This window comes from Pleurodeles waltl, chromosome 6, assembly GCF_031143425.1.
Source record: "Pleurodeles waltl isolate 20211129_DDA chromosome 6, aPleWal1.hap1.20221129, whole genome shotgun sequence".
Classification (NCBI taxonomy): Eukaryota; Metazoa; Chordata; class Amphibia; order Caudata; family Salamandridae; genus Pleurodeles; species Pleurodeles waltl.
The window spans coordinates 1314887400-1314910228 of NC_090445.1; positions in this window are offsets into that span (position 1 = coordinate 1314887400).

Below are 22829 nucleotides of genomic sequence, written 5' to 3' on the forward strand. Positions count from 1 at the left end.
GTTTTGATCAAGAGGTTCCAGGTCAATATTATGGCACCTGAATTCAACTCTAGAAAGAGACTGTGTTAAATTTAAATTTAAATGGAAAGCTGAAAAGCTGAGAAAAGAGACTGATAAATTACCGGATGTGACAGTAATAACCTGAATTGACTCTGAAAAACAGATTATGACAAGCTGCTAACCTGATTTGACAAAGGGGTCCTGGAGTGAGTGAAACGCTGTAAATACTCACTGAGAGAGAGAGAGACTTTGCACAGAGAAAAAAAAAAAAGAGCTTTTATATCGTCCTCAAGTTGATTGCTTTGTATTATTCTGCTTTCTGATTCTTTAAAGACCATGAGTTACACTAGAGATAATAGTAATAAGGGTAGGATGTGTGGTTGGTTGAGTGCTATTCTGGGTATTGTGTGTGCAATAATAATTATAGGTGTGATTGTGGAAATGCCATTGGTGGATAAGAAAGTGACTAACAATGCTTCAAATCCTGAGACTGCTACACTAACACCATTGGAGAAGTTTGAGCAGGATACAAAGTATTTGCATGAGGGAACTAACTCAAAAGGGGAGCTATCTACTAACGTCTTCTATCGCTTGCTGAATGAGTATGTTGACACAATGGATGTGAAGAATTGCTGTGTATGCACAAAGATTCCTTCATCAGTACAAGAAGGGGTTACTTACCATAGTCTGCCACTTACCTACGGGATAAGCTGTAGTTTGCTGTTAACGAGATTCTATGATCAAGAACATGTCCAATATTTCTATTCTAACTTAAATGTAATATTTTCCTTTGTGCCTGTGATTGAGTTTCTAAATAAATTAGCTAAAGAACACAGCATAAAATTAGTTAGGGGTTTCTTCCAGCCGACACTGACATTTGGGACAGGTTATGCGCACCGCAATAATCTAACCTGCTTACTAACACCTGTTGAAAAGAGCTTCTTAGATCACACTGATGATAGACGGAAAGCATTAAAGGAGAGGCTGGAAAAGGGATTAGAAAAACGCACGCTTGCAAATGATTATGCTTACACTGCAATAAAGACACAGGGCAAATTAGCTATAGATGCATTACATGTAGGAAGGCTTTGTATATTTAGGCCAAAATCTGAGCATGACACTTTATTTGTGGGAACGAGTGAATGTAGGCAAGTGTTTTTGTTTCAGAGTAAATGGACATTCATGTTAAATGGACAGGATCCAGCGATCCCTGGGATCTATTATATATGTGGGCTTAATGCTTATTACCGTCTTCCTAAAGGATGGTATGGGACATGTTATTTGGGAATACTTTTCCCAAATATTTAACAGATTGATGACTTAAAGCAAATTCCTAAAATGTCTGAATTACATCATACTAGACAAAAGAGAGAGACAGCGGCTGCTGTCGTAGGTGACATATTTGGAGCCATTAATTCCTTCAGTAGGGGTTATCTTATACTCCATAAAGATTTGAAAGTTGTCTACTATTGTGGATAACATGCTGGCAAACTTCACAGGGGCTATACTCCTGATGGATACTGAACTTGCTGCGGAAAGTGCTATGACTCTTCAAAACCGGCTTGCTTTAGACATTCTTTTAGCAAAGAGTGGCAGAGTCTGTAAGATGCTTAATGAGCGTCATTGTTGTTCATTCATTCCTGGTAATAGCAAAAAGATTAGAGGTATGCTTACTAACCTAACAAGAGATAGTGCAGATTTGAAAGAGCTGAAGGAACCTGGAGTTTGGGAAAAGGTTGGGAAAGGAATTACCAAATTAGGGAATTGGTTTAGTAGTATTTGGAATGGGGTTCTTGCAAAAATATTAGGGGGTATGTTGATTGTTCTAATTTGTTTATTCGGACTATGGTTATCATGCAAAATTAATAAAAGAATTAAAAGAGATTTTGCAAAATGTAATAAAAGAAAAGAAGAAAAAGAAAAAGAGAAAATGTTCAAAGAAATTTGGGAAAGATCACATAGGGAGGAAGAAATTGAGATGCGTAATTTAAAGAAAATAAAAGGTTGCCGTTGAGAAGGGAAAGGTTTTGTGTGATGATAAGTGTCATCAGATGAGGGACTGAGAGAGCGGAGCTTATGTGCTTAGAAATTAACATGAAATGTTTATGAATTAATGTGTAATAATGCTGCATAGAAAATGTATTAACATAGTTTTGCTAAACGTGCGCTTGAAACGTGCCCACTGGGAGTGGCCGCCAATATGTACGGGGACTAATGAAACTGACTAATAATGGTGAAATGTTATGTTGAAATATGATTTTGTACTAATATTAAAAAGGTTATATGTTAAAGGTCTGCTAATAAATCATTAGGGCTTAGTTAGCATGAATCGAGGCCTAGCTGCCTGGTTTCATATTAAATGTGTTTTTCTAACGTGCAGTGTGCTGACTTACTGAAGGACATGAACTCTTGTTTTTCCAAAGCTAGAAGATGAATGTAACTGTAGTAGATCCGTTCTCATGAAATATGACTTGCTTAGGGAAACATTCTTGCTGAATGCAACAGTGTAGACTACTTGCAGGTACAAGGTCGCCTGAACCGGTACAGACAATGGAGCTACTGACTGAAGATGTGCAAAGGACCACGAGAGTATGAAATCATACTGGACATTCTACCTGCTGAAGACGCCAATCATGATGACCAATAAACTATTTGAGAACAGTTATGGGGGTGACAAATTTGATGAGCTAATTGAAAAACTATTGGATAGAGATAGTGGGGTGCAACCCCTCAACCAATGAAGAATTAGGGGACTGTACAACGAAAAGGGGATAAAAACCCTTGACACAAGAAAGAGAATTAGAATAGGAGACTAGGAGATATAGGAGGGGAGATGCTATTGCGATTTGCTATGACCCAGACACTTTGTCACTCTGCATAGAGACTTTGCTGTTTGGTTCTTAAAACCATCCTTGCCTTATATTGCCCGTTTACACTTTACCTCCTTATGAGGGAAGTGCCCCTTTACCCGACTTGCTGAATTCCTGGCTGATGGCGAATTAACTGATGTCCTGAGGACGAAGACAGAACCTGTATGCTGACTCAATACGGAGGGTAACTATATGACAATGATATTGTGATTGTCTGTTTGCTTTTCCTTTCAAGGTACCAGCTGCTTCTTTTGACAGAGACTATAGTTAGATGTTTTCCAAATTGGTGTTGCTAAATTATTTTGCATGAAGCCCAACATGCCAATGCTAATTCGAGGTTAGATAAGGAGTCCACCAAAACATACGCAAATAGACAAATGACTGAATCTATGCTTTGTTGAATACCGTGATAATGATACTTTGCTAAGGATTACCTATTCTGACGCTGTGTTATATTCTAATATTTGTGATTCTTGCTTTGATGAAATCTTATCAGAGTTGCCATATTGTGACTATGCTAATGTGTTTCCTGGTTTTGAGATTAATAAACTTACTAGTAGAATTGTAATCAATAGGGAATAAACTTCATATAATAGTACTAAACTGGTGTGGTTATTCATGACTCAAAGGTCATGGTGGTTTCCGAGTTTTATTAATGTCTTATTATGGTGAATATTGACGAAGTTATTGACATATTGATTGATATGCTGATTAGTTATCTCGTCCTAAGGTGTCTTCAATCAGGGTCAAAAGATTCATTGGCCTAAAACGAGTCCCAAAGTGAGTAAATTAGTCATAAATGGACGCGTTAACAAAGGCATGTTAGGTGTGCCTATCAACACACTCTCTTCTTTCACCTTTTGCTTTGTTATGCAATTTATGTGTGCCTGACCCTTCAGCAGCATCGAACTGCTCTACTAGATGCCTTCACAGTATGTCGTGAGTTGCATAGTTCCTCAAGATGGGCAAACAATATCACACGCGTAGAGTCCGTTTTTAAGGAAAGTTCAGCTTGAATTCATAATGTCAGGGCTCAGCACAAGACGTAGTAAAGAGCGCAACTGAAAACCTCACAAAAGCGGCTTGGGATGAGGAGCGCTAGGGGCATGTGACACGGTTCCCAATGAGCAGTTGTACGAGAGAGAACAGCATGCAACCGTTCTTCTCTTCATGAGTAGTGGCGCGAAGTAAGTATGACTGGCAAAAAATGTTGCACAACTCCCCAGGAGTACTGTTGTTTTTACGCTAAGAGCAGCACCGCTAGGTGGGCACTCGCCGATATTCATTTAATGATATCAACAGTTGCAATTAACATCCTTCTTACCCCACGAGCAGCACAAGGTGGGCACTCGCTGATATTTATTTAACCAGTCATCATTCTATTTACCCCACGAGCAGCAGCGCGAGGTGGCAACGCACTGATATTAATTTACCCAGTAACAGTTGCAAGTACAGTGTACTCCTCAATCGGAGTTCCTAATTAAAGATTTGTGTTACCTGAGCCAGCCCCAAAGCACCTCTCTTGCCTTAATTCCTCACATCTGTGTCAGGATGGTCCAGATTCATCAACATTACATACACATTCTTTGCTTAATATCCTAATTTTTACCACGTTGCAAGTATAAGAAAGAGTGGTTCACCATCTGAATGAAACCAGCAGTCGCACTGAGGATTTCTTCATGTTTATTCCAAGTAAAATCTTCTAAGAACCATCCCTGCCACCACCGTTAAGCTGCTCTTCACTCTCCAATTCAAAACAGCACATTCTGTCCTAGAACAGCGAGGAATGGTGACATAATACCATTCCATTGACATTAAACAATTCTATTTACTAGGGGACCACACCTTCCCGACAAGACAGGACACTGTGTTGTCTGAACAAACTTTATTGCTGGGGAACATTGATTGAAGGCAACTAACAGCAAATTCAACAGGAACAACACTCTCGGAGCAAAATTAATGAGATTCCCAAATAGTTAATGTGACACAAAATTTCTCAGAATTTTGCACCATGCAACTTTATGTATTTTTTTCTCATGTAAAAAGGCTTCTGACAAGAAACATTTTCTATTCGAACCAGTCTCCTGCCAATATTGTGCAAGAGTTTTCTGTGCGAGGGATGTGCTTGGGTAAAATAGAATGACACAAGATACGGGCAAACCGCATTTCACTACAAAAGCATAGTCGTAACATTTTCATTGAATTTCACAAACTTTCATGAAAAAAATACTCAAATTCACACAAATGTAACAGCATCATAGGCACCTGCAAGGCAAGAGGGACTGCATGAAGAGTTTATACTCATTCATATGCTAACGTCTGGGCAGCTATCTGGAATAGAAGACGCTGCCCAGCAGAAAATGGTAAGTGGACCTTACCACAAAGGTTCCTGGATTCGCTAACTTGATAGCCAACTGATTAGTGGACAACCAAAATAGCTTGGTGAGTCTTGCATAGGAGGCCATGATCATTAATACTTTCAACTAGTCCTGCTGTGTCCCTGTGTGAATAGATTTCCATGTCCCCAATTTGCATAACTTAGCCACTGGCAATATTGTAGTACTGCTTTGCATCCAGTAGAGTGCCATACCCAGATTTGCTAGGTACCACATGAAGAATAGCAGAGCAACTGAAGTCAAATCCACAAGAGGTTTGGTATGGTAGCCCATGTCCATTACTAATAATGTGACATTCTAGAGTGCGATCACAGGCTATCCATAATGTCACAGTTCAGTTTGTTGAACCACCAGCATGTGAAACTATAGTTGGAGGCAACCTTACATAGGCAATAAATGACCAGTGCCAGCCATGCCGAACATTAAAATAGCTAAACTTCAGACATGCCTCCATCATGCCTTTATTATGATAAAGCAATCACGTGGGAGAGTTCTTCTTCCAGCATGACAAACCTTTATGTTTGTATAGTTGATGCTCACCTTTCAGGAAAGGATGCTCAAAATAGTAAGCTTGATTTTTGTATTATGATGAACCATTGAGAATATAGGCCTAAACGGTGTATCAGAAAAAGTTATGTCAGATACCATTGGTGGGTACAATCTGCTTACCAGCAAAAAGTACAACAAAGACAGTAGGCCTGACATATCATATATATATTGTGAAAAACATATATTAATGCCAATAGGCATTTAAGGGTGGGTGGATATAACACTGCAGTAATGCCTGTAGCCAAACATTGTGTTACATGGCTAGTGGTGTTGCTTTCTTCATTTGAAAAATCTGGGGGTAGATGATATGTATTGCGATGCTCATTGTTAGAACCTCATAGAAGGGCTTTGCAGGTGTAGTTGTCTGGCAGACCCTCCTAACTATAATAAAAACTCCATACACAAGCATGGTCTTTGGGTCAGCCCTCTTTTGTCTGTTCAAGTATCATTCATATTCTACCTTGCTCCATGACAACATACTCCATGGATCAATGAGTTAGACAATTTCCATCACTGGATTAGAGTGAGTAATAACACGTTACCTGATCACGCATGGATTTCTTCCTGAAAATAGAGGCACATCAGCCTCTGGCCTGGTAGCCAGTAATTTCTTTCCATTTTCCTTTTTATAGGTCCCCCTTCAATTCTAACCTCATCCTTTATTTTAAGATCATCCTGCAGATCTCCAAAAAGTCCTGCTGGTTCGCTCATTATCACTAATTTCATCTGCAGACTGCTCCGTCCTGTGCAGTTACTATTTCCTAACTTGGAGGGTACCTTAGGAATGGTATTGTCCATTGTGCTTTACTGTTCAAAAAGATTCACCATAAATAGATACATTATCTTGGCCACCTTGAATCAGTACAACAGTGACAAACTACACATTTTAGCAGTCACAAATGTTTGCCTTCCCAGTGCAATGTTTGCTGAGTGGCAACACAACGATATTTTGTATAGTGTATCATTGTTTTTTTCACTCCAAGATGACTAACAGATTGCTTGTGAATGTAATCACTACATTGGAGCTTTGAATCTACAAAACACTATGTAATATTCCAAAGCAAGACAACCTCTACTCAATATATATATATTTTTTTGCATTGCAGGCAAGTTTCGATGAGACATGTTTTTTTCTTACTAATTTCATTCTATTCCAGTCCCTTACATATGCTTGAAGGTTTTGTGTGTCTTTTCATTGCATACGAGTAAGTAGGTAAATGAAAGAGTAAGTCTGGGTGGCTGAGTGTGTGTCTGGGTGTGTTGAACCCCTAATTGTCACACCCAGAGGTTAGATGGTTCAGGGACGGGTTAATCTCAATTTCATAAGGCAGTGTGTCCCAAGATAAGGTACAAGTAAAAACATCACAAATTGAGTCAAATAAGAAAGTGGTGACTCAATGAGGGAGCTCCATAACGGAGTTAGAATTTATGAAGAATTAATAAAAAAATTCAAAAGGTACAAACAGTGAAGTGCAGCTACAGTAAATATAATGTAAATGCAAAAGTCATTGCCATGAAGACCCTGTGTAATAGGAAAACACAGAATAGCAGGCAAAATAAAAAAAAATAGACCAAGACCCACATATGCAGCAAAATCAATAAGAAACTGGAGACCATCTCTAGTAGAACTCAAACATCATTTGGCTCATCCCCTTAAAAGATGGATTAGGTAACAAATTTCATCATAGAGAAATAAGGAAATAGTAAAGCCACTGTGGTACGAGCAAAAGAAATACATTTTCAACAAATCTGAATACAGACTTAAATTCATTGTGCAGCCTTACCTCCTAAGCACTAGCCTACTACATGAATAGTGATTCAGAGCTTCTGACCGAACGTCATCCGGTGATGTCAGAACAAACTAGTTACATAATCAACAGTGAACCATTGTGAATGAATGCAATACTGTATGCTAGCAGAAGATTCTTGGAAAATGTTACATTAGTGAGCCCATGCTAAAGAGTCATTGTTGACCCTGACTTGCTTGACTACTTGCAACAGAATTAATAAACAGCAAATGTGACATGCATTTTTAACACAATGCCATCAAGGCTTAGCTGGGCATAGTTAGCATAAACCAGAAAAATGCACATTCGCAGGTTATATAAATATTCTTTAAAAAACTGCAGCTCCCAGTCAATGTACACGTGTGAATCCAAGTGTAGATTACTATTCTGCATATTGTTAATCATGCACAATTCTGACTAATACATAAAAACTTCCTCAGGTGTGTTGGGTTTGGCCCTTTCTGCAGAGTCACCAACAAACCTTTTGCCTTCACCCTCCTGTTTTCTAAAATTCAGTTTTGTTGGCATAAGGCTAATGTGCACTTTACCACTGCAAATCAGTGCTAAAATGTCTGTGCTCTCACCCTAAAACATGATAAAATTGTCCTACACCTGGTTGGAACATTTCATTTACTTATATGTCCCTAGTATACAGTACTATGTACCCAGGGCCTGTAAATTAAATGCTATTAGTGGTCCCGCAGCACTCATTGTGCCACCCACCAAGGTAGCCCTTTAAAACATTTTTCAGGGCTGCCATTGCAGCCTGTATTGCAGTTTTAAAACTGCCAAATCAGCTTGGCAAAGTGAACCTTTTGCCAGGTCTGAACCTTTCTTTTCAAAACATATGTCACACTAATGTAGGCCCAGGACAGCCAACAGAGCAGGGTGCATTGTATTTAAAAGAAGGATGAATTTTTAGGTTTACATATCCTGGCAGCGAAAAACTTGTAGATTTTTTTTTCACTAGGCCTACCTCAACCATAGAATAGCTCTGGATTACCTTATTACATTTAATGAGTGCTAACCTTTGATTGTGGATCAATCATAGTGGAGTGCCATGTTTGTACTCAAATTTAATATCCACTTAATGGTAAAGTCGGATTTTAAGTGACAATTACGAAAATGCAACAATCTGAGCTCTTCCAGGAGTTTACAGCTGCCTACGTCTGTTATTGGTCACCCATCTGGCGTGCATATTCAGCCAAAACAGTGAACAATACAGGACTAGGTGTAGACAGGATGGGGCATCCCGCCACAATGGTTTGGGCGGAGCTGTTCCCTGGACCATTCACATTTCAACGGGCTTGCCTCCAGCACATTCAAAGCAACCTGAGACTAGTCTTTACTCACCCCAGACCTCTTGAAACCATGCCAGGGGAAGGGAAGAACTTCTCATACCCAGATGTGGGGGTAGCCTAGAAAACCCCCCACTTCAAAGTATTGAACCTCCCAAACCACTGTTCAGTACACTCCTGGACTTGCAGGCATTACAGAAGAAGGACTGCCTTGTTCCCCAGAGGACTGCCCTGCTGCTTGAGGCCTGCCTTGTTCCCCAGAGGACTGCCCTGCTGCTTGAGGCCTGCCACCTTGTTCCTCAGAGGACTGCCCTGCTGCTACCAAAGTACTGTCCTGCTGCCAGAGGCTTGTCTTGTTCCCCAGGGGACCATCCTGCATTTTAAGTTCTGCCTTGTTTCCGGAAGACTACCCAGCTGCTTGAGGCCTGCCCTGCTCTCTGTGCAGGAAGACTGGACCTGTTCCCTTTATTCCAGGCTACCTCAGTGACTCCAAGGGCCAGTTAGCTTACCTCTTGTTCTGAGCTACAGGAACACAACAAGCTCCAGAGTCCTCACTGCAACTGCCCAGCTGACCTGCTGCAACTGGACCTGCCTGAACCCTGCTGGCCGCTGGTAGAGTGAGTCGCTGATCCCCAAGATGTTCCTCCCTGTATCCTGGACCCTTGGTTGGCATCAGAGTGCACAGCTTGACAATTAAATGAGAAATCCTGAAGTTCTGGACTCTTCATGTCTTACTTTGAGAAGATAACTTTTTAGAGGGACTAACCTGGTTCCTCTATCCAGTCCATGCTCCATTGTGGTTGGCCTGAATTTGTGACTTTCCCCCACTTTACCTAAAATGTTGAAACTGCATGTGTCTGGTTTTACTGATAAGGATTCAGTTATTTTGGTCTTCTTTTATTTATTAAAATATAGTGTAGTTTCCAAAATTGGTTTGGGATGTTTCTTGTGTTGTATTTTTACTTTATCACTGTTTTGTGCTACAGAAATACTTTACTTAGTGTCTGTAATTAATTCTGACTCCTTTTGTGCCAAGCTACCTGAGGGTAAACACAGGTTAAAATTGTGACTTTTTTTAGTTTACCCTGACCAGGATTGTCAGTATTGTTTGAGTAGGGTGTTCACCCCCAATCAATAACCCAAATTATTACACGGTGTTTAAGTGAAGTATTGATGAGAGAGTTCATGTTTGTTGACTTATTAAATGTCTTTCAGTTATAAACCAAACCTATTGACATTGGTTGTTGTTAGCTTTTCCCTGCAGACCTGCAGACTGAAGAGGCCTTTATAAAATAAAAAATCATTTTGCAGGGGTCCAGCTTACCAGGCCATAGGTTCAAGTGGCATGCCCCACTTAAATGCAGAAGTGGGGGGTTCACAATGCACTGAGAGTATGCATTCCATGTCCACTCCAACAAACCAACATGGGCCTGGGAGAGCTGCTGCTGTGTGAGGTAGTCAAAGTCTATCTGGGTGGGGTTGTTAAAGACGACATAACTACTGCATTTGATCATTCATAAAATCACTGGTACTGGACACCAGACTAGAAGAACATGGCAGTTTGAAGGATCTGTTTCCCAACCTTTCTGCAGATCTACCCTTTAAGAAAGAGGGCCCAGTTTGTGAAGAGTCAGTTGGCATTATGCACAGTTCTCTCATTTTGATCCATATCATCTATTCACTCCAGAAATCTTGCTGTTATATCAATCACTCATTGTTGTGAGCACTTTCAATCTAAACAAGAACTATCCTCAAATTTATACACCATGTGGCATGCCTTAATAGGCAGTGGCATGCTTAGGTTTGAATGTGGTAGAACTACTAATGTGTGCATTGTGGTGTTGGAGTGTTCCTCGTACATTGTTTAACCTTTGTTAGTGTTATTTGTGTTCCAGGCTGCCTTTCAAATGTAATTTGTAACCAACTTTTAAAAGCTCTTCAAAGCCTCTTCAAGGGTAGCAAGAGCTAAATAAAAGCAATCATGATACAACATAGTGGTGTAGAACATTCCATTTCTAAAGTCCTACTATTAGCATTTCTTTACTCTGTAAAAAATATGTGTTTTTAATTGGGTAAATGTGTTTTGTGCAGCATTTGCTAATGCATTTGAACATGCCTTAGTGAGTGCTACAAAAAGGTAGAGGCCCATTTCTATCAGAAGTAGAAGTTTCTTGAAGGTATCTTGGAATAAATGTAATGTAGAAAGTAACATAGAATTTTGTATATGTGTTTGTAAAACTCATATTCTTAGTCGAATGTTTGTTTGGATATGTTGATGTTAATAGTAGGTATTTTAGGGCTGTTATAATTTTGAGTGGATATAAACAGAAAATAAATATACATCTCACATTACAAAAAATAAATAAACCAAAGTCACATTTTGAAGAGATTTTGGGACACTTGGCCTTGACCACAGCAAATGCAGCTGATACATAAATTGTTCTTTTGATGTAATCAGAACTCATATTTTGTGGTAAAATATTGTGTATTTTCCATTCCTCTACTCCTGGTAAATTATGACACCCCTGGCTTCAATGGAGATTGCTGCTTAGAATTTCTGCATAAGGTTTCTTCATAACTTACTTTGTTAGAAACGCAATTTGTATTGTCTGTACTGTAGACCTACATAAGTCATAGAGTAGTCTCAGTAGTGCTGGAACAATATTCAGAGCAGAGGTGGTGGCAGCAGTGCTGTACCACTGAAGTTATAGCACTGTGAAAAATACAAGTATTGCACAAACAACAGGTATAGCAAATGAGTCACCCCAATGCAGCAGGAGAGTGGTAAGAGTATGGCATGTTGCAGATGGTGCAAATTGGAGCACATTGTTTCAAATATATTCCTAAAGCATGGTGTAGTAGAACTCCAAAGGTCTCATTTACAAGGCCTTCGTGCCACTGTTAAGTATTTTTTTTAATGATCAGTGGCACAAGCAGTGCTGTACACTGCTCCTCATTTGCAAACTGACGCATTGGGCCCGATGCCTCAGTTTGTAAAGCCTTGCGTCACATTATTCCTGTGCCAGGTATAATGTATGCAAAATCGGCGTTCCCACACGAAAAACCACACAGATTTGACGCAGTGAAATGTACATTTCATTGAATCATTCTGCACCTTCACTGTGTCAGAATTTTACTATCTGCTCAGAGCAGGCATAAAACTAACGCAGGGCTTTTCTCACTTGGGGCCTCCTGCCATTGCTGGAGTAGCATCTTTTTTTTTCTCTAGTCCAGCAATGCGTGAGTTTAGCACCACAGATGGATCAGAATTTCTGATGCATCTGTCAAAACATGCACCACGAAGCTCTGTATTGTAAATACAGTGCATCCATGGCATCGTTAGGAGGTCATAGGGCAGTGCAAGAAATATGACGCATCGGAGCTGATGTGTCAGATTCTTGTAAATGAGGCCCCCTAATTGATAGACAGCACATTTTCCATTGAAGGGTTCACAAGATTCACACTGATATGCAGTTTGGCTGATGAAACTATATAGTGAACAAATGATAATGTAGGGGAAATCGTGATCCAGCGAAGATTAGCTATCTGCTCATCACCCAATAAAGTGTTGTGATTTGTTGTGATCCAATTAAATGTATGTTTTATCACACTTCAGAATTAAAAAAAAGTGCTTTCCCAACCACAGACATATTATGAAATATCTGTGCTGTTCATTTACAGGTACTTTAAATGTTATGTGTTAGAAAAAAAACTGACATCTTGCAGTCTTTTCTTTTACACTCAACGTCAGCAAGATTATCAGATAGTTCACCTTACCAAAACCTCTAACTTTATGATGAGAGAAAGAAAAGTGAACACCATGCTCCTTGTAAAAAGAATAAGTAGCAGATTGCCAGAAGACATAGCCTGAACTTTTACCTCTGTCTTCGAACTTACACCGAATATGACAAGATAAAAACTACATTTAAAGGCATCTTTATATCTCATACACCTTCAAAACGCCAGTATGGTTATATTGGTAGTGTTCCAGCACCCCTGCACACCCGCGCCCCTACTTCCAGTGCCTTTGAAAAGTCTTTCAACAGAGGCACAGTTACAAACGAAGGGCACTTCCTAGAATGTTCTGTTCTCCACCTCATCCCGCCATAAAGAGCTGAGGTTAGGAAAATATTCAAGGTATGCGATTTATGAAAGCTCACAAGACGGATCACAGAACTTAGCTTGTGATCAGAGACATTCAGTTTGTAGTTTTGAATCCAGGGACAATGAATCAGCCTTTCGTATTCCCAAGACCAGTAAATTAAGTACAAGTGGGTTTTGTAAAAATGAAAAGCAAACAGGTGCTTAGGCACACATTGGTTGGTGTTATATAAATAGTACTACTACCTGTTCTGGGTTAGAAGCACCAATAATGACTTCTTCCTTGCTGTCCTGGCTAAAGGGGAGAATCAGCCTGACATGACAAGATCATTGTTTCACCTCTCTCCTTGGTTCTCCTCATCATTACTCAGCACAAATATCCTATCCACTGTACCTGGCCCTGGCAGACTCCCTCCTATAGAGCACGGCAGTTAAACTTTGAAATATGAAACTCTTCATTTGTGTACCTGAAAATGTCAGGATTTTGGGACCTACTATAAATCTACTCTGCACTGTGAAATTGGTTATCACATTGGTTTTTAAATGCTTATTGTTATATAGTGGCTTGTAAAGCATTTTTGTCAAATTTAAAGATGGCTACTCCTCGCATAGGAGATGTGGTCCAGCAAGTACAGCTGCCAAGTTTGGAACCTGGTGACATATGTTGGAATCTGGCCTCAAACTTCTTTTCTCTTTGAATGATTCCGCATATATCACTTAATCTCTCTGTGTCTAAAAATGTGTAATGATTATTTTCAAAAAAGATCTACTCACATGGTGATATTGTGTTCAGGAGGTTTTACAGATGAATAATTCATTCATCATCATAAGCAAATATTTATTTGTCAGCACCTGATTTAGGCTTATCCAGTTCTGTGTTATACAGAGAGCTTACCTCATCCCTGTTAAATGAATTGTTATTTCCACCAAAAAGATGTTGCTTGCCCCAGCTGTCATCAGATTGATGAAGATCTGCTTCATATACTTTGGGCTTGCCCACACCTGCAGAGCTATTGGTAGGACGTTATGTCTCAATTATGTGTCTGCACAGCTCGTCCGGGACTACATGCATGCGAAATATGCCTTCTAGGTCTCAAGAAAAAGAGGGTCTCTTTTAATTTCCTAAATCTAGGATTACTGACAGCAAAACAACTCATTACTTGAAGATGGAAATCACTTGAACCCCCAATGTTGGTAGCCTGGGCGCACTCTTTTCTTACTTGGGCACAGGTGGATGTGTTGCACTATACAGAAAAAACAACCTTGGGCTACGCAAATATCCTATTGCCACTAACTGTAACTTCATCTTGACGGAGTTCTAGACTAAATTACACCAAGACACTGATGGTCAAGTAGGACTGCCACAGGGAGGGCCGGACATGATGGTTGCCACTATGACTAATCAGATGTAGGTGACCCAAGGAGGTCTGACCCTTCTCATAGCCATGCTATTCCAGGTCACCGAGTAAGTGTAAATACTAGTAAAGTCATGTAGTCACCTCCATGTATATGTTGGTTGTGGGAGGAGGGCAGGGTCCTCCACAGCGGGGTTTATTGTATTTGTTTTCTTCAGTGTTATACCTTTATTCATAAAAATGAAACTGTTGCTTACTCCTCGATAACGAAATTGCCAGTCCCTCCGAAGGGTCAATATGCTGACATCTCACCTTCTTCCTTGTACTGCAATATCCAATCAAACAAGACAATTATAGGCTGATGCATAGTTCTTCGTTTCCCCTTCCATGCCCCCCTTCTTGTTACCTTCAACTTTGAATACTTATGTCAAATGTAAACTATATTTCATTCCATTATCTGCTGTCTATTATGTTACACTACACCTGTAACTATGGCTTGTCCTGTTTATTTTCAGCACTTATGTTATCTTGTACAATTAAAACTCAATAAAGAGATTCAAACAAAAAAAAGGAAGTACATTTTTATTCGTTCCACTCAGGAAATGTAGGCCTAAATTTAGTATTGTTCATGCGTGAGAAATTGCAGTAATGTGTTGTCCCACAGAGGAAAAATTGTGCAGTACTAAATATACAAAGAATTGGTCCGACGAGAAGAAGCACCAGGGTTCAATGGCATCCCTGATCTTTAAAGAGAACCAGGAGTTTTGGGCATCATGCATAGAGACAGTTTTGAATAGGATCATAACTGGAAATGCTCTACCAGATCCTTAGAAGGGCTCAATAAATTCCCTGATTTACAATGGAGGTGATAGGTCGGATTCCATGAAAATTCGACTGATAGCTCTCTTCGATGTAGAGTCAACGTACTTCACAGAGGGCCTATTGAGGAAATTAACAATCTGGGTCGTGGAACAGGGTATAATCCCTCTTAATCAAATGGGCTTCTCAAAAGGTATGGGGACAGCAACAAACATTTTTGTCCTCTCCTTGCTAATAGATCAATGTCAAAACAACTGACAGCCTCTCCTTCTCTCCTTTATCGAGTACAGGGTAGCTTTCGTCTGGGTTAATTGAAGGAAGCTCTAGCAGATGTTGGTCAACTTGAACATCCTGCGGTTCCTGCTACAGACCCTGATTCTCCTCCACACTGACACATGGGTCCATGTTAATTAGGGGACCAGCACCCACCTGTTCAGGAAGGCACAAACAAATCTGGGCCTAACACTGGGATGCATGCTTGCCTCAATCTTTTTCAATGTGTTCATGTCTGATTTATCACCAACAGTAGAGATGATTAATGCATAAGCACCAAAGCTACAGCATTTACACTTGATGTACACCGATCACCTAATTTTGATAAGCTGCATAAAGATTGTCCTCCAAAAACCCCATGAAAGCCACATCAGCTACTCAACAAAGAACTGCATGGAAATAAATATGAAAAAAACAAAAAAGATGGTAATAGTAAAGCGAACTACTTATTCTATGACATGGCCCCTGGAAGCAGCGAAACTCATCAATTACTGAATATAAATATCTTGGATTGCTGTTTGACAGAATGGGGTACTTTAAGAGGCACAAAGAGGCCATGCTCCTGAAAGCCAACTCCTTATGATGGCCTTTCACCATCATAGAGCAACGACCGTCGGACCAACAATGACGGTACTCTTACAAACAATCCAAATAAAACTGTCATTGTCCCCAGCACAGGGTTCAAGTCTTTAAGTGTAAGGTCTGGACCCCTCTTGGACAATATCGTAGTCTGAACTTTGAGGTCCTTATTTCATCTGCCTCTGCATATATCAGCTTCCCATTTGAGGTTGGAACTTGGCCTAAAAAGCATAAACTTTGTTGTTCATCAGATGATGTTTTAAGCAAGAATTGCCAGTGCACAGACTTTAAACCATGATCGATGGCATAAGAGATCACTCTACGGCAAAAGCCTATTTCGAATCATCACTGACAGCTTTAGGCCTTAACTCACTCCGGGACATTCAGACCAGGTATCCCTAGTTTAAAGTTATGGTGAGCAAAGCAGTCAAACGTAGCTCACTGCTGGCTGACAAAGTAGCATGTGACACACCTTGATGACAACACTGAAACCCCAGTCATATCTTGACTCCGAATTTAACATCCAGACCAAAGGGAGGTTTTTTGACGTCTTGCTTGGAGTGTATTCCCTCACTCCTACACTTGCCGCATTGAGTTGAGGGAAAGAGGTAAGCGGCTTTGTGGTCAAGGATCTGAATCAATGCTACACATCATCTCTCTATGTAAGGCCACACTGAAAGATTGTAAGTTCATACTAAGAGCGATGTTTAACAGCAGAGGACTACATCACTGTAGACAGGCCGTCATAGCCTGCTTTAAATCAACGGACACTCAGCTAAACTGAGGGCTAGTGAAATGCCTAACAAGAATGGAGCAAAAGCTCAACATGATAGTCCTCAACTGCAAGGACGAATGTCCAGCGGCAAGGCCAACACCCCCTCTCACTCATTCAGCAGGCTGATGGCCCACACATGTGACTCTACTCCTAGATCCATCCAGAGGAGCACCATTGTATTTATTGTTGTTTGCCAGAGGCACAACAGGTTGAGATTGGTACCAGCAAAACAGCCACTTGTCTCTGTTAAGACATTTGGCTTGGGCAGATTTTTAAGTTTTGTGAATAATCAAATGAAAACATTTGCAGTAATAAGCATTTTTAATGAATGTGTCTTTTTTAGTTTTTTGATGGTGCATAGAAAGTTAACATTGTCAAGGGTTAATTTTCGCGCCTCGCTAGGGAACGCACATTTTAGCTTAGCTAAGGCCTGCGGTCTGTGCCCTGTGCCCTTTTACCAGTGTGTATGAGAGTGAGATTTGTCGACCACTGCTTCCCTCAGAGATCACTGAGTGTCATTCATCAGGCTGCCACAAATCACCTTTGGTTTCTATGTTTGGGTGAGAAGCTGCTAGCTAGCCAAAAGGGTTTGGCCGACTGCTGCCAATCGGTGTGGAATTGACCCACAAGCAGAGGTGCTGCCACCCCGAATCCAGAAATCTCATTCCAATAACGAGAGTCATACACAACATCTTTAATTTACAATGTTATGTTTAGGAATTTCATGTAGTATTCCATTTGGCCTTTGTTTGCACCATTCAGAGTTAGGATACTATGCCAAGTCAGGTAATGCTATTTTCCCAGAGACATTTTTCCATGAAAACCTTTTTTAGTGCTGTACACTCCCTGTTTTTATTGCTTCCTACAGATTATAGGGGACTGGTCTCCACAGCAGAGACTGAATTTGCACGGCCTTTCATCAACTTTCAGTATAAAATATTTTTTGCACATGAAAGTTGATCAGCCCTTTGCACTCAAAGTGCCGCCCTGGGTTGTGCACTAACTCTAAACCTCATCTCTAGCAGCCTCCATTTTGGTGGTCGTCACCAAGAGAGTAAATAGAATCGTAATAAGTGAGTCTGACCATGGTTCGAGAGGGTGAGTAGAATAGTGGATAGAGTAACAGTGAAAGATTGCAGAGATTTAAGCAATTGCGTTCATCCACAAATATGAAGAAATGACTTTGGCTGAAGACGGTAAATACCAAGAGTTTTGTGACTATGCTAAAAATTGCGGAATAGACATGATATATGTAGGAAAACATTCTTTTCATTCTTGAAAAATAGGAATCTACAACATTTATTTTCTAGCAGATAGTGCCAAGGTTTGGAAATGACTTTGATCAAATTTTTAACATCTTTTATAAGTCAGTCTCTGAAATTATTTAAAACTGTACATGGATGGTTGTATCCTGGCTGTAAATACGCATTTAAGAATGTGATTAAATTAACTGCTCACTCCCAAATTGTTTGATGATAACGTCTGTAGCTGTGAATGCAAAAGGTGTAACAGCACTGGTATGGAATTCTAGCTGGTCAAGTCATGAATTTCGTGCCATAAGGGCTGTTACCTTTGCCCTAGGTTTTTAATGCGGGGTAGTAGTGAATATAATATATTTACTGTATATTTTAAGTACGTTTTAGAAGTTGGTGCCTTGCATTTGAGAAAAGCATAGTTGATGTTGAAATATGGCATTATAGATGGATAACAGTGAATTACGGGAGTGATTTTTTTACCGCCTGGATAGATAAAGTGAGAGTAAGGAGAAACAGCTTGCCTTTCCCAATACTTCACCTTATGTGAGGTGAGCAAGCAGGAGCAGGGGAAATGTCTGGGAATCGAAAGTTATGTATCATGTTGTCACATTTCTCATGATGAAAGTGTCAACAGAGCAAGTCAACCGGGGAGAATTTAAAAAACGATGAGATGTGCACTTAAGTTCATGGACCTGCAACAGCTTCTAATGGAAAATAACTTTTTAGCAACAGTCGTGCAAGATCTCAAAATGTCGAGAGCCATCTTGAAACCAGAAGCTATTTACACTGCACCCCAAGTGCCTTGCCTTTGCTAGGCAAGGCTTCTAATTGTTAGGAGGTTGCATTTAAGTCAGCAGGGGGCTGCATTCAGAACTCTCCTCTAAAAACATCACTGTGTCCACGGAGATGCATCTCCATCTCTCTCCCTGTTGGCCAAGTGAGCGGAGACATGAAAGATAAAATTACAAGAAGAAAGAGATAAGTGCTTTGTTTTCATTGTTAAAATTGAAGGAAATCAAGGAATGTTTCTATTACCAATGACTTTTGCCACAGCATAGTGTAATGAGAAAATTACAACAAGCATAAAGGCAGCCAGCTGAACAAGTGCAGCCGGGAGCTCTTGGAAGCCTGGGCACCTCTGTTTTGTTTTTTAAATGCCACGCAAGTAAAAGTCTAGAAGAATCTCACCTGAAGCGGATTCCTTTTTTTTACCGAAAGCTTACAGAGCTCCGGCAGTACCGCAACAGAAGGGGGGTGGCGGCGGTGCCGGTTTGTGGGCAGAGGCAGTCTTGAGTCTTGGCCAGGGGAGACGTTTCTCGTCCCGGTTTGACTTCTGTGACACAGGAGGTGCGGGAAGCATCATTGCCCTTCTGGGGGAGGTGGTGCCAGAGGTTTGGGGGGCACTGCGGGCTGCGGGTTTGGCAGGCTTGGGAGGCTCCCAACATTCGCCAGACTGTACCCGGACGCAGGCATGTGCTGAGGGAGCCTATCTGGTCTCTTCTTTTCAAGCTCAAAAGCTGCATAAAGGTAAGGGGTTCCCCTCAATTCTTTCTTGTAGTCAGTGAGGGGGGTTGCCCCCACTGAGCTCCTGGTGGTCGGGGACCAATCACGAAGAACTAAGAGGGGGAGCAGCGCAAAAGGGGGACTTATTGACATAAAGAACAGTGACAGTTCTAAAAATCAGCAGGTTTTTTCTAACTTTGGTAAAAAAAAGGTAAATAAACGTGTTCCTGCTGTATGTAGGAGGAAGGGAATTATCCCTTTAGAAGGTTCTAGGATCGCACCATCATTGTAATCCTTTTTTAAGACTCTTGCTAGGGGTGTTGAGGGCACGGAAAATACTGCTCTCCCCTTAATCACAGAGGCACAGTTTTAAGGATGCAGGGTTTGGAGAAATCATATGAGAGGCTCACGTTGCTGCAAGCAGTCTGCTCAGCAGTATTAGACCCCCCAAATGGGCTTATGAAACCTTCACAGACTCCATCTTCATCTCAAGTCTCAGGGCCAACACCTCAGCCCATGTCTCCTCATTCTCTGAGCCCAGTAGCCCAGTTGGACTTTCAGAATCTTTTACTCTCTTTAACGGAAGAGATGAGAGAAAAGTTTGAGATCTCTGAGTGTAATCAAGAAAAAAATGAAGAGACCTGTGAGGCTGTGGAGAATAAGATAAACATGCTGATGGAAAGGATGGGTAAAATGGAAGTTGCCATCAAAGAACTCACCAGGTGGGTGGTCTCAAATAGATAAGAGATTCAACAGTTAAAGTCTGGAGGGAAGGTCCTGCAGGATAAACTAGAAATCTTGGAAAATAATATGAGAAGAAATAACATCAGGCTGCTGAATGTTCCAGAGGGGGTGGAAGGGGATGTTATCAAAGTGTATGTGATATCTTTAATTAGAGATTTCATCCCCGCAGTAGGGCAGCTTAACTTGGAGGAGGCTATTCAAAGAGTACATCAAGACCCCTTTATGAAAAATGTAGCCAGAAAAACCAAAGGAAAATATCGGTTAATTTTGGATCTTACTCTTACTTTTTGTCAGAAGCTCTCAAAGTCAATAGTTTTTCTAAAGAGGACTGGTCCTTCCATATAAGATCTGATGTTTCCACGGCTATGCAGGACAGGCAATAGGAGCTGGGGAAATATATCCAGGAACTCAGGTCTCTAGGGGCAACTCTCCAGATGTGATTTCCAGCAGCTCTTACAATTATGTGGAATAATAAGATGCATAATATTAGGGATCGGAATGAAGTTTTCACTTTTTTGGAGCGGATTAAGGCATCTCGCTAAAGTCTGTGATTTAAGTTGCCCAGCACAGAGAGAGCTCAGCCGGGAATAATTTTTTCCGATTCCCCCAGTAAAAGAAGGGAGTGTTCCTCAAGGATGGGGGAGGGGGTTTGGTCACTACCAAGACTTAGGTCAGTCTATTTATCACAGGGTGAGGCGGCATATGGGAATCAGTCCTCATGGAATGTAATACTGAAGACCAAATTATATTTGGGTTAGGTTGGAATGTCAGGGCACCCCTTTCCTGTAATCCCTAGAATTAAGTTTGCCCAGCTGAAGGTTTTATCTTGGAATGTAAATGGCTTTAGGGTTAAGGGTTGAGTTCTTGAGAGTGGTAGACAAATAGGTGATCATCCTCCAAGAGACTCATCTACCACAGGAGGAATGGGGAGACATACTAAAGCAAATGAAAATGGTAGACCCATGTGTGAGCACTACTCAATCCTGTGTGGTTACAGGAATCACTATCCTATTAGGGCAATACTGGGCAATGTCACTGCTGACCCCAAAGGGCGATGGTTGATTGTGGAAGCGAAAGTGTACGGGTTCTGGCTTATAGTAGATTATTATGGTCCCCATGTAGATGATCCAGCACCCTTTCAAGCTTTATATAACCAAATAGTAACTTTAAAATACCCAGTCCTGTCGGGGGGGGCAATGTCCTGTTAGATCCTGTTTTGGATAAGTCTACCTCTAGGGGTAATGTGAATTCACCTAAAACAAGAGCCTGGGTGAAAAAGGCAATGGAAGATTTGGGCCTGGTAGACATTTGGTGCTGAAAGGGTGGCATCGGTTTAAGATTTACCTTTCATAATAAGAAATATGGCCATCGTTGCAGAATTGATTTCTTTTTAGTACATAGACGTTTGTGTGAGAAAGTTAAGTATGTTGGGCACGCTCCGGTGCATTTATCTAATCACTCGGCGGTGAAACTTCATTTTAATTTTGACAAGCCAATCAATCGTTCTAGGTGGATGGTAAATCGGGCCTTGTTTTTGGATGAAAAAAGTATTGAGAGCTTAAAGTAAGACACTAAATACTTTTTGCTGTAAATTATGGGTCCACTACTCTACAGGTGGTTTGGGATGCTCAGAAGGCCTATATAAGAGGGAGGCTAATTAACATTGCTGCCTATAGACATAGAGAAGAGAGGAAACAAATAGAAGAGCTTTAATTTGCCATACAAGAGCTGCAGCTCAAGGCCTACATGTTTTTGGACTAACAACAATTAACAACTTTGGACGCACAGATGACGAGGGCCAGCGCAGACCTTGAGGCTTTTTTAGAAATTAGGAGTAGCAGAAGATGGGAAAGCAGTAGGTTTGCACATCATAAGTATGGGGAAGGGTATAGCAAACTTTTGGCATGGAAAACAAAAGTTGAACAGACACAAAATAGTATTACATCAATTAAAATTGAAGATGTGGGTTGTTACTTCACAGAGGAGGCTGATATAGAAGAGCCTTTTATCTATTTTTTTCAAAATTATATACGGAGGACTCAGAGGCCACAGAGGACCAGATTAGGGGTTTTATGTGTGACATTCCCCTCTCTGGGCTAGAGGAAACATCAAGGCATGAGTTGGAAGTAGAGATAGGCATGGAAGAGTTACATGAAGCCATAAAGAGCTTAAAAAGGGGGAATGCACCTGGCCCTGATAACCTACCAAATGAATTTTATAAATTCCTCCAGGATGAGTTGGCCCCAATCATGTTGGAATTAATTAGTGAAGTTTTCTCAGAGGGTTTAGAGATGCCGAAATCATGGGATGAGGCTATTATTAGCTTAATCTTGAAATCTAATAAAAATCTGACACAATGTGAGTCCTATAGCCCCATTTCATACTGAATTCAGACTATAAAATCTATACCCATATTCTCCCAAAAAGGCTTGAAGGTGTGGTCGGCACATTGGACAATGATGACTAGAAGGGCCTTGTTAAGGCGAGACAACTCTTTGAATTAACACACAACTTACTGGTAGCT